The sequence below is a fragment of the Nematolebias whitei genome, chromosome 11 (assembly GCF_014905685.2).
Source record: "Nematolebias whitei isolate Nwh7 chromosome 11, NemWhi1, whole genome shotgun sequence".
Classification (NCBI taxonomy): Eukaryota; Metazoa; Chordata; class Actinopteri; order Cyprinodontiformes; family Rivulidae; genus Nematolebias; species Nematolebias whitei.
Window position 1 is genome coordinate 3,771,324 of NC_056508.1, and position 12,967 is coordinate 3,784,290.

At 39.7% G+C, this 12,967-nt stretch overlaps 1 protein-coding gene across 1 annotated transcript in view; it reads left to right on the forward strand.

Annotated features, from left to right (window-relative positions):
• Positions 1-12,967, forward strand: part of LOC119416589 (Ig-like V-type domain-containing protein FAM187A) — a 178,727-nt gene that overhangs the window by 37,004 nt on the left and 128,756 nt on the right. The gene's annotated exons all lie outside the window — the stretch shown is intronic.

Below are 12,967 nucleotides of genomic sequence, written 5' to 3' on the forward strand. Positions count from 1 at the left end.
TTTCAGAAATGTCTGTTGTTTTCAGTTGCAAGTAAGAAATCATGGCCGTATGATTTCTCATTGTAAAGCTCATTAATTAAGCTGAGTTAATTGTAATCAATCTGCCAATTATTGTAAATGTGCGATGTGTTTTAAATCATTTAAAATAAACGACTCACTGTTGGTGGTGAGTCAGAAATTAAAACACGTTTCCTTCCACATTTAATCATTCAAGGCACTATAGAACTCAGTCCAGAAAAATGAAAGAATCCGTTTAAATTATGGATAATATCAGACAGGTATCATTCATTACACCATCATAAACCAAATTGACTTTTATTTATTTAACAATAAATTCCCATTAGGATCAGAGAGCTCTTCCAAAGTGAGACTTGAACAAAGTTTCAGCATAAAAAGGTACAAAAAAGCATGCACGTAAAACAAATTGTTGACAAAGTGACAGCTATTGAAGTCCTACTGCTTTTATTGTCTTTTTTTGTTGAATGTTTGGTTTTTGAACATGCAAAAAAATAAAAATAAAATAAAAAAATAGAACAAAGAACAGACACCCCCCCACCCCTTTCCTCCCACACCATATCAGTCACACACATAAATACATTGAACAGGCACTGACAAGTTTTCCACATACAACATAAAAGGCTGCCACGTGTCCCACAATCTTTTAACAGAACCATTCAGGGTATATCTTATTTTTTCTAGATGGATGTGATACATCACCTACCTTAACCATTGCACATATGCTGGGGTGTGTGGGTCCTTCTAATTGTACAGAATCAGTCTTATGGCCAGGAGAGCCAAAAGCAATCACATCCTTCTTGTACTTGCTGAAGGATGTATCCACAGGGACCACCTCGAACAGTGAGGTGAATGGTGATGGGCAATGGTCCCTCTAATTTTTCATGTGTGTGGGCAAACACACCAGCTCCCTGAGTGCACTGAGGAGCACTGTGAGCAACATCAGATGTGCACGCTATGGTCACACACCAGTATCACATCTGTTCAAAATCTGGGATTATAGCAAGTTACATGGCTTATTAAAAAAATCAAATTACAGCAGCAACTTCCATTAGTTTACTTTTAATATAAGTGATTTGGACCACTTCAAATGAAAAAGACAATAATCTTGTTGTTCATGAGATGTGTAGCATGTTAAATGTGAGAGGCCTACTTTGGTCTGGGTGAGGGTCCTGCTCTGGAGTAGGTGAGCAACACAGTGGCCATTGGTGTCAAAAGCATATTTGTAATGTTGGAGGGGGGGAGATGACACTGGTGTGTGGGAGGGGTCTGGGGGTTCTCCCTCTGAAAATTTTGAATAAAATAGATGTCATTTCCTGTATTCTGGTGTATTTTAACGTTTGTTAAACTTCTAGTTTTACCTACACAAGTAACACTTGATTCAATAACTATTTTGGAGTTAATAACACAGAAGTAGCCTGACCAACAGCTCTCCTTGTGTGAATAGAGCACGCTTCACTTCTCTCATGCATCCTAGTCACAGTCTAAGAACCTTATACAAGCGGGGTGCCCCATCTTCCGAACACCCCCCCCCACCCACCCACCCACACACACACACACACACACACACACCTGTCGGCACTGACGTAATGCTAAAGAAGGTGCACAAGCCAAAAAGCTAAAGGCAGCCTCTTCCCTCACACTGACCCCCCCGCCCCTAAAACTGTCAGTACAAGCGTCGCGGCTGAGTGTCTCTCTCCTCAGTCCGTGTACATTCAGGCAGTTCATTTTTTCATTTGAAACAAAAAATGAAAAAACAAAAACACACTTGTTTCTTTCATTTTTCCTTTATTAAACCAAAATGAAAAATCGGATAACAAAGCGTAATCCGATTTCCATTTTGTGCACAAAACGAAAATGGAAAAAACGGATAACGAGCGTTCCGTTTCAATTTTCATGTTTTCATTTTTGACAAGTGGTCTGACCCGGAAGTTCTGTCTGCCCCGCACCGTGTGGCTTGCTGCTTGTGTACACACGTTTGGACACGCCCATTGACTTCTGAAGAATGGAATGCGGAAGTCACGTGGGTCATGCAGCGGCTCTGGTTCAAAATAGTTCCAAACAGCGGTGGGTCCAGCATTGAACAAAGTTCATTCTTAATTTCGGAAGTGTTTTCTCCGGTAAGTTGATGAAAATACAACATTTTTTTGCCATTGTGAAGAGTTAGCTGACTGTTCTGTACCACAATTTATCAACATTAATACTTCATGTTGCCAGTTTTATTAAACGTTAACTTGCTAGTTGTGTTTAGCCGTTTTTCTGCAAGAATGATGTGGTTAATTCAGTTCAAGTTATAGATCATTTGTCAGACTGAAGCATAAATGGGGACATTATCATTAAAGATAAACGTGACCGTGGAGATGAGCCTTTTTTTAAATGTTTTCCAGGTAAACAACGAGAGAATGACTTCAGTGAACTGTTGAAGCATGTTGCATTCAAAACTCACAAAGAAGATCTCATTTTATCCTGATGCATGCTCAATAATCCAGGTAGAAAAATCTAAAAAAGTTAAATCTGGTCCTCTGGACATTCAAAAAAACAATAAAGCAAAACAACAAAAAACAAATGTAGAAACGTCTCGGATGAGAGACGAAACGTTTCTACATTTTGTTGTTGTTTTGCTTTGTTTAGTTTTTTTGAATGTCCAGAGGACCAGATTTAACTTTTTTAGAAGATCTCATTTTCAGTCTTCTCTTAAACAATAATAGCTGAATAAAAATTAATAACAAAATTACTTTAACACCATAACCTTCACAACGGTGGTATATACACACATTTTTTTTGTTTTGCTACCTTTTCCTTTTAGCCATCCTATTTGTTTTAAAAACAAACAAAAAAAAAAAAACTGTAGTATGCTTTTTTATAACTGTTTATTGTTGTTGCTGTTGTCCATTGTTGTCATCTTTCTTTGTTGAAATCAGGTCTCTCTTGTAAATGAGTCCTCGAGGCTCAATGGGATTTACCTGTATAAATAAAGGTTGATTGATTACAGCAGGACTGTTAATTTACATTTGTTTTATATTATTAGTTTAGCATATGGTAATCATGGGTCAAGTAGTTAAGATGAGAATCTCTTCAAGACAGAACAAGAAATAAGAATTATTTTTTCATTCAACCTTTATTTAGACAGGTAAATCCCATTGAACCTCGAGGACTCATTTACAAGAGAGACCTGGTTTCAACAAAGAATGATGACAACAATGGACAACAGCAACAACAATAAACAGTTATAAAAAGTCATACTCCATTTTTTTTTTTTTTAAACAAATAGGATGGCTAAAAAAAGGTAACAAAAACAGCTAGATTCTAAGGCGAATGTAGAAAACTAAAAATAGGAACATGTCTGCATTGGTCCCTGCCAGGAGTCCAACTGATTCTTAAAGCCACTTAGAGAGGTCAAAGGTCGAGAGCTTCAAATCTTTTTACAAGATCCATCCATCATCTTTACCCACTTCTTCCATTTTGGGTCACGGGGGTCGCCGGTGCCCATATCCAGCAATCACTGTGCGAGGGGCGGGGGACACCCTGGACGGGTCGCAAGTCCATCACAGGGCCTTTTTACAAGATATTCCAGGAAACAAGAGCGGAGTAGGAGAAGGTCCTTTTGCCTAGTTCAGTCCTCATTGAGGGAACACTGCAGGTAATAATGTCCTGAGAGCGCACTCCGTAGCTGCACTCACACAGAGACATGTAGGAGGAGATGTATGAAGGCAGCAGACCAAGAAGTGATTTAAAGATGAAAATGTACCAGTGGGAGAGTGCGTGAAGTTAATGATGACCAATTAACCAGTGAATACTGGGTGCAGTGGTGGGTACGGTAGTTACAGCCAGTTGTGAATCTTAGTGCACCATGATAGACAGCATCCAACATCTGCAGCATCCAACATCTGCAGGGTTCTTGTAGGAGCGTTCATGTAAATAATGTCACCGTAATCAATGGAGGGAAGGAAAGTCACAGATACAAGGTGTTTTCTAGCATTCAGGGTTAGACAGGATCTGTTTCTGAAAAAGAAACCCAGTTTAACTTTCAGTTTCTTTAACAAGTTTTCCACATGAAGCTCAACCAATCAGTGTCTGAGTCAGATTTTCTCGCTGTGGCCCAAAGAATTACCAAGAATATATCTGTATCAATAAACTGTAGAGGAGTAACAAAAAATCTTATTAAACTATCATCACTACCTAACTATGTTACATTCATGTCCATCTTCATGTTTTCAGATTGACTGAGTGTTGAGCTAAGAAATGACCGTGTTAGTGGAACTGGTCAGTCCTGTCAGTGATGATGGAGCTGGTAAGTTAATGGTGGAGTGCTGGAGCTGACTGGGTGATGGGGAGGTTGTCAAAATAAAAATCAAATCAAAGTGATCAGAAATTAGTTTGTCACATACCAAATGCAAGAATTGCAACAACTTTTTCTGAAACTTACTGAAGATTCATTCAACCTTTATTTAGACAAGTTAATCCCATTGAGCCTCCAGGACTCATTTACAAGAGAGACCTGATTTAACAAAGAATGATGACAACAATAGACAACAGCAACAACAATAGACAATTATAAAAAGGTATACAGATTTTTTTTTTTATTAATTAAAATAAAATGGCAAAAAAAAAGTAGCAAAAAGAAAAAAATATTCCAAAGACTATGTATGATACTGAGCCCCGGAGGGGACATGGGGGATTTTTTTTAAAACTCTTGTGTTCCCTTGCAAACATTTTTGCGTTCCCTCACAATACTGTACTGTATGAAATGTTACCTCACAAACGTTCTTCCCTCAAAGAAACGGGTTCAGATGACACGATTTAGCCTTTTTTGTTCTCACAGACAACAGCAGCGATGTAGACACCAGTATTTGAGGTACCTGGAATTTTGTTTTGAAATCAACCTTAAATATAAGGATATTCAGTGTGTGCTGCAGTGGTAAAATTAGTTTCATGATAGATATTCCACATTCATGTTCCTTGGATTCAGCGGTGGCTTCCTCGTTCGAGCAGACGCAGGCAGCCTGATGTTCAGTTGCTCTCAGTCTGTCCCTCTGAGGAGTGATGGTTCTCTTAGGGACCGTCAATAAATGACTGGGCTAATTCATTCAACCTTTATTTAGACAGATTAATCCCATTGAACCTCAAGGACTCATTTACAAGACAGACCTGATTTCAACAAAGAGTTATAACAGTGGATAACGACAATAGACAATCATAAAAGAGGCATACAGATTTTTTTTTTTTTTTTACAAATAAAAAAAAATGGCAAACAGCTAAATTATAAGGTGAATGTAGAAAACTAAATACAGGAACATGTTGCATTGGTTCTAATGAGGTTTTTCTGAACACTGTTATACTTTAGATATATTTCCAGAGTATTTGTCAAAGCAGCACCATGTATCACAAGTTCTCAGTATATTTCTGCATGGCAATAAATCATGAATTTTCTCACCATTTAAAATCCAAAAGAACAAAGTGGCACTTTGGTTTCAAAAGTACTGTAACTTTCTTTTAAAGCATCAAAGTTCTTTCAAGGATTTTGTTCCATTTGTCATTCGCACCACATGTGGTGCAACGAAAGTGTGTATATAGGGTCCCAGTTACATCCAACAAAAGTATTAAAAATGTGTAAGAGAAAAAAACAGTAATAAGATCAAAACAACATATTTTAATTGAAGACGCCTTTCAAAACACTAAAGGTCACCGAACAAAAAACATAAAACCCCAATAAAATGCTAATATTGATAAAATACATGACATTAAACAGAATAAGTTTAAAAAAGTGAGTTTTAAGGTTAGATTTAATTGAGGGCTAAGAATCAGAGTTACGGATGTGCTTTGAAACAAAGTTCCAGAGACGAGGGGCTTTGCAGGAGAAGGCTCTGGATTCCATGGTTGTCAAGCGGGCAGGAGGCATTACACGAGAGATGGATAGAAAGGAGCGAAGACTTTGGGCAATTCAATTAAATTCAGTTTATTTATATAGCTCCAAATCACAACAAAGTTCTTTCAGGGCACTTTTCAGGAACATTCACATAAAAGCCAATTAGTAAAGTTCTTTAAGAAATCCAGCAGACAAGTTGAATCCTGGCTTTGTTGCAGTCTTGCCATCCTGAGCAAGCACAGTGGCAGTGGAAAGAAAACAAAAAAAAAAAAAAAAAACTTTTAACAGGAAGAAACCTCCAACAGAACCAGGCTCAGGACAAGCGGTCATCTGCTTTGACCAGCTGGGTTGAGAGGACAGGAGCGAGACAAACAGAAAGGTAGGTCCATCTGACAAAAAAAAATAAATAATAAATACATGTCAAGGATAGAAAAAATTACAAGTACAAAACAGGTTGAGCAGAGTAAGTAAAGACAGTAGTAGAGTGAAAAAATGTGGTCAGTTTGTCCTCCAGCAGTCTGAGCCTATAGCAGCATAACTAAGGGACAGCTCAGGAAACCCAAGCCGACCCTAACTATAGGATTTAGCAAAAAGGAAAGTCTTGAGCCTAGTCTTAAAACTGGATAATGTGTCAGCCTCACGGACAGAAACTGGAAGTTGGTTCCACAAGAGAGGAGCCTGATAACTGAAAGATCTTCCTCCCATTCTGTTTTTGTTAATTCTAGGAACCACAAGTAAACCTGCAGTCTGAGAGCGAAGTGCTCTGTTGGGAAAATATGGAACAATAAGATCTGCAATACAAGATGGATGACAAGAACCAGATTTAGGGATTCAAACCAGATCACAAACAGGAAGGTTTAAAAGATTTGATAAACTGCTTCTGGTGGAGGTCTGAGTCCTTGGGCCAGCACGATCTGGAGAAACAGGAAGGTTAGTGGATTGGAGTTCAATGGCTTTGGTTTGACAGTTCAGTTTATAATCAACCTTTATAAACAGATTAAGAATTTCCTTAGAAGAGTTGGTTTATATGATGTCACAGTTGGAGAAGGTGAGATGGTTGAGGCAGGACTGAGCATGAAGCAGTTAAGAGGGAGATCCAGAAGATGGGTCCAGGGAGACAGGCGAGGGTCGTGCACAGGTGATCAGAAATCCGAAACCAAACTTGAATCGTGATCCGGTAGACGTGGTCATTGTAGAGAAGGCAGAGGTCGTTACCATGAGCAGAGTAGATAATCCAAAGCAAGCAGGGGACGAGCAAGATGGTTAATCTGCAAAACAGGCTTGAAGTCAGGACCAGGACGAGAAACGAAACTATGGCATGGACGCTGGACATTTACTCACTGAGGCTCTCAATAATCTGGCACTGAGGACTGTGAACAGGGAGCTTAAATAGGAGACTGAGCAGGTGTCATGCATGAGCCTGATTGAAGGCAGAGAGTGAGTGAGTGGTGAGAAGTGACAGGAGCAGAGCATGACTAAGCAAAAAATGAAAGAGTAAACAGAAACATGACAATAGCTATGTTTACATGCGCAGAATTCTTTGACCGGATTGAAATGTGTTCTGTTTGAATAATTCAAATGTATTGTTTACATGGGCACAATCTGTTCATGACGAGCGTTTACATGCAGCGGGCTTTGTTCTGAACAGCAGTACTGACATGCGCAGAGTGGTAAACTCTCCTTAAAAAAAAACACAGAAGAAGAAGTTCTACTTCCGGAGTGAACGTAAACAAACCTGAGCACCCAAAATGGACCCGTGACAGGTTTTAATGATGGTGGAGACGTTACTTCACTCCCTGACTGAGCTACAGGTAATACAGATCATTCTGAGCTCTTTCAAAGTTTCTAGTAGAAATGTTGTGTTGCTCACCGACCAGTTTTGCTTCCCTGACATGCTAATATTATTAGCGTTAGCCAGGCGGAAATGGCAAAGTCGCACATGCGCAGTCAGGTCAGTTTTTCACGATCAGATAAAAAGGAACAAATCAAGCGTTTACATGCGCACCGATCGGGTTTCGGATCGGCGTAAACCACCCGTTTCTGATCACAAATTATATCGGATCGCGCCGAATACACAAAAAAATAACCCGAACGGAGTGTTTACATGACACACTTTTATTCCGACCGACCATTTGATCCGGTTACGTATGTCCATGTAAACATACCCAATGGAGCCAGGTTGTTGAGGACTTTGTACGTTAGAAGTAGGATTTTGAATTCTATTCTGGATTTGACAGGGAGCCAATGGAGAGAAAATAAAACTGGAGAAATATGATCTCTCCTACTAACTCCGGTTAAGACTCTGGCAGCAGCTTCTTGGATCAACTGAAGATGTTTTAAAGAAGTATTTGGACATCCAGACAGACCAGTCTAGATGTGACAAATGCATGGACCAGTTTTTCTGCATCATCTTTAGATCAGATGTTTCTAATGTTAGTGATATTACGCAGATGGAAGAAGGCAGTTCTAGTAACGTTTTTAATGTGGGGGATAAAAGACATGTCCTGATCAAAAATAACACCAATATTTTTAACATTAGAGCTGGAGGCCAGAATAATGCATCTAAGGAGGGAGAAAGACTGAAAAATTAATTCCTAAGATGATCAGGTCCAAAAACCAAAACCTCAGTCTTGTCTGTGTTCAAAAGGAGAAAATTAAGGGTCATCCAGGTTTTTATGGTAAGAATGAGTAGATGTGCGGACATTTTGGGTAAAACCAAATGACTCTTAAATTAATGAAGGCTATGCTTAAGCTGTCACTCTCAACATCCACATGAATATTGAAATCACCCATTATGACGATTTTATCAGTATTTAATAATAAGTCAGTTAATAATTCTGAGAATTCAGACAAAAACTGTGAGTAAGTGCCTGGTGGACGATATATAACAACTAGTAAAAGTGGCTTTTCTGATTTCCATTTTGGATGAGAAAGACTGAGGGACAGCGATTCAAAAGAATCATAACTAATAACTGATTTGGCATTAATCAATAATCCTGACTGAAAAATAGAAGCTACTCCTCCACCTCGGCCAGTTGTTCTAGGAACAAGAACATTTTAATAATTAACAGGAGTGGATTCATTTATACTAACAAAATCCTCCTGTTGTAGCCAAGTTTCTGTCAGACACAATAAATCAATATGATGATCAGTTATCAGTTCATTAACTAACAGGGATTTAGAGGAAAGAGATCTGATGTTCAATAATCCACATTTAATGATTTTATGATTTTGCTCTGGTAAAGTAACTGTTTATTTTAATAAGATGTTTATGGTTTATATTTTTAGAGCTGATTTTGGTTTATTTAATTTGAGCCGTGGCCGAGTTGACACGGTTTCAATGTGGGTGTGGGTGGGTAACAGAGGAGAAGCAGCAGAGAGGGGTGGAGGACTACAACTCTGCTTCCTGGACTGGACCCTGGGTTGTCAATAATTTGGGGGATAAACAAAATCAGCCATATTTCTAGAAAGAAGAGCGGCTCCGTCCAAAGTGGGATGGATGCCATCTCTCCGCATCAGACCAGGTTTTCCCCTGAAAGAACTCCAATTATCTATGTAGCCCACGTCGTTGTCAGAACACCACCTGGACACCCAGTGGTTAAACGACGACATATGGCTAAACATGACATCGCTGGTCAGGTTGGGGAGGGGGCCAGAGAAAACTACGGAGTCCGACATGGTTTTAGCAAAGTCACACTCCGAATCAACATTAATTTTAGTGACCTCCAATTGGCGTAACCGGGTGTCATTACCACCGACGTGAATAACAATCTTACCATATTTAGCCTTAGCCTTAGTCAGAAGTTTCAAATAAGATTCTATGTCGCCCACTCTGACCCCCGGAATGCATTTGACTATGGTCGCTGGAGTCCCTAAAGCCACGAGGGTCTGCTTCTCAGCGGGTGTGTCACTGAGCAAGGAAAATCGATTAGAAACGTGAACAGGTCGGTGGTGAACTGGGGGCTTAGCCTTAGCACTACGCTTGCTCCGGACCATCACCCAGCCATCCTGGGGTCCCGGCTGCTCGGGGTCTGCTGGAGGACCGCTAACGAGAGCTAGTCTCTGTGGTTCCACGCTGTCTAAGGGGACCTGGCTAGCTACTGGTTTTTCTACAGTGTGGAACCGAGCATCCAGTTCAGACAGCCTCTCCTCGAAAGGTACCAAAAGACTACATTTGTTACATGTATCATTACCACTAAAGGACGCAGAGGAGTAACTAAACATCAGGTGTGTAATACCTAAGAAGATCAATGAGGTACAGAGGTGCCAATTTATGTAGAGCTTTGAAAGTGAAGAGGAGAATCTTGAAGTTAATGCGATATTTTATGGGTAACCAGTGAAGACCTTTAAGGATAGGGGTGATGTGTTCCTTCGACGTAGTTCTATTGATGATCTGGGCAGCTGTGTTTTGAACAAGCTGAAGTTTATGGATGATTTCGAGAGGAAGATCTGAGAGGAGGGAGTAACAGTAGTCTAATCGAGAAGTGACTAGAGCATTGATAAAGATAGCTGTGCTGGTGGGGGTAAGAAATGAACGGAGACGGTTGATGTTTTGAAGATGAAAATATGCAGACCGAGTAATGTTATTGATATGAGATTCAAATGATAAAGTGATATCAAGGATGACACCCAGACTCTTAGCTGTAGGGGAGAGAGAAACTATGGAATCATCAACTTTAATTGTGAACATGTTACATTTGGATAAGGTAGACTTGGTGCCAACAAGGAGGAATTGTTTTCTTGTAGTTCAGTTTAAGAAAGTTTTGATTAAACCATAATATGATTTCACAGAAGAAGTCCGAAAGGAAGGATGGTAGAAGAGTGGTGTTGGGCTTGGTGGAGAAGTAGAGCTGGGTGTCATCCGCATAGCAGTGTAGTGAACTCGGCCTCCGACCAAAACCTGCCTCTGAGGACCTTCATGGGACAGGAACTGTTATTTCATTGATTTGAATCCAGAAATACAAATTAGCTCATCCAGAGACTGTCTAATTGTATCCTGAAGTAATCAATTGAAAGAACATTCTTCTTTTATATTATCATCACTATTTTACAATATCTTGATAAATCAAAAATGTGTTTAGTTCATTTCATTTCTAAATGTTGAAGTGAACCACTCATTTAAATCAACTGTGAAACAGTATTAATGATTTTTAATCCTCATTTAAATTAAGACATCAAGTTAAATGTCTATTTACAAAGTAATTATGCATTTTGATCTTCTGTCTGAAATGAGAAGTAGTGGTGTCGGTCAAAAGTCGGAGACAGTCAAAAACAAGTTGTTAGAACAGGCTGTATTGTGTTTAAAACTCTCAGACAGTAAATAAGAAACTGGCACCTGCAATGTTTCTCACTTCGCCAAAACATTTCTCTGTCTATTCCTAAAACATTCCTGCTGTTTTCTTGACTTGTAATGGCCCTCTGACATCACTAGAACCACCCCCTGTTGGTTGTTTCAACCAATCAGGAAGTACTAAAGTGACCGGAAGTGAGAACTCTTTAAAAGTCGACACTTCCTGGAACTATTCAGTTCTGGAGTCAGTGCTGAGTTCTTCAGTCTTCTGAGTCGAGTTGAGACTATGGAGTCTTCCCCATCTGAGTGGAAACTCTGAACGGATTCACAGATGCTTGCTGTGAGTCCACCCGGGCATAAATGCCCTACAACTTCGAAGGGAGCTGAGCCTGTTTGTTGAACGGAGTAAGGGACACGACTTCTGACGGTGGCCAGCCGCTCTTACCGGAGACGCTAGAAGGTGGCGTTGAAATGGACCTGGAAATGGAGCTAATCAAGTGTACAATGTTTTGATGTTAAATTTTGATTCTGTTCAATAAATGACCGCATTGATTCTGATGGGTCAAAGAAAATTAACGTCTCATGTCACTGATTAAACAACCTATGCACAGTTACCTCGTTCACATGGCTGTAATTTAGCTAAAAAAAGAGAGAACCCGTTATTTAAATTATATTGTAGTCAAGGGCAGCTAACCTAGCACCTTAGAACCCTACAGCAGTGAAAATTAATACCAAATTTTTTAAAGATAAGGCCAAGTGGAAGAAGATAAATGATAAACAGGAGAGGTCCAAGAACAGAACCTTGCGGTACACCTGAAGTAACTGTGGGGGTTCTTAAGTTGGACAAAGTGCTGACGGTCAGAGAGATAAGATTGAAACCAATTTATAGCAATGCCAGAAAAACCAATGGAACGTAATCTGTCGAGAAGAATATTGTGCAAAATGGTATCAAATGCTGCACTCAGGTCAAGGAGAATGAGAATTGATAAAAGTCAAGAGTCTGTAGCAACCAGGAGATCATCTGTGAATTTAATCAAAGCTGTCTTGGTGCTGTGGAGGGGGCGGAAACCTGACTAAAGTTCTTCAAACAGATTATTATCAGAAAGATGTCTGTGAACCTGGGCTGCAACTGTTTTTTTCAAGTATTTTAGAAATAAAGGGTAGGTTAGAAATTGGTCTTAAGTTATTTAAGTCATTTGCATCAGCACCTTTTTTTAAGAATTGGAGTTATTGCAGCGTTTTGCCGAGATCCGCGACAAACATATTTCCTTTGGTTGTGACGTAAGATGGAAGGATAAAGCAGGAGTGCTGGTGGAAGTACAGTAGTGAAGACTCGTAGTCGGAGTAGTTCTGCTGATGTGTACTGCAGAGTTGATGTCACCAGATGGAGTATGAAGAATATGATGATCCATAGGAGTGTGAACCACATGGCAAGCCTGTTGATCGACATTACTGCTCCAGGGCTCACCCAGAAAATCCAAAGACAAGGAGCTGACAGCTGGGTGCCTGCGGAGTTTCGTAGGATGCCACACATGTGAGTTTACAGTCCAACAAACTGAAGGAATCAGATGTAATATTTGAAGAATGGGATTGACTGAAGCCCAATTCTAACACAAGAAACTGGGTGAAAAGTGTAGAAATATCAAATAGCTTAAGTAAAGACAAAATATCCAAGAAAGTTCAATCTGGTCCTCTGGACATTCAAAAAAACAAAAAACAAAACAAAGCAAAAAAAATGTAGAAACGTTTCGTCTCTCATCCAAGAGACTTCCTCAGTCTGAGCTGCTGTTTTCAGC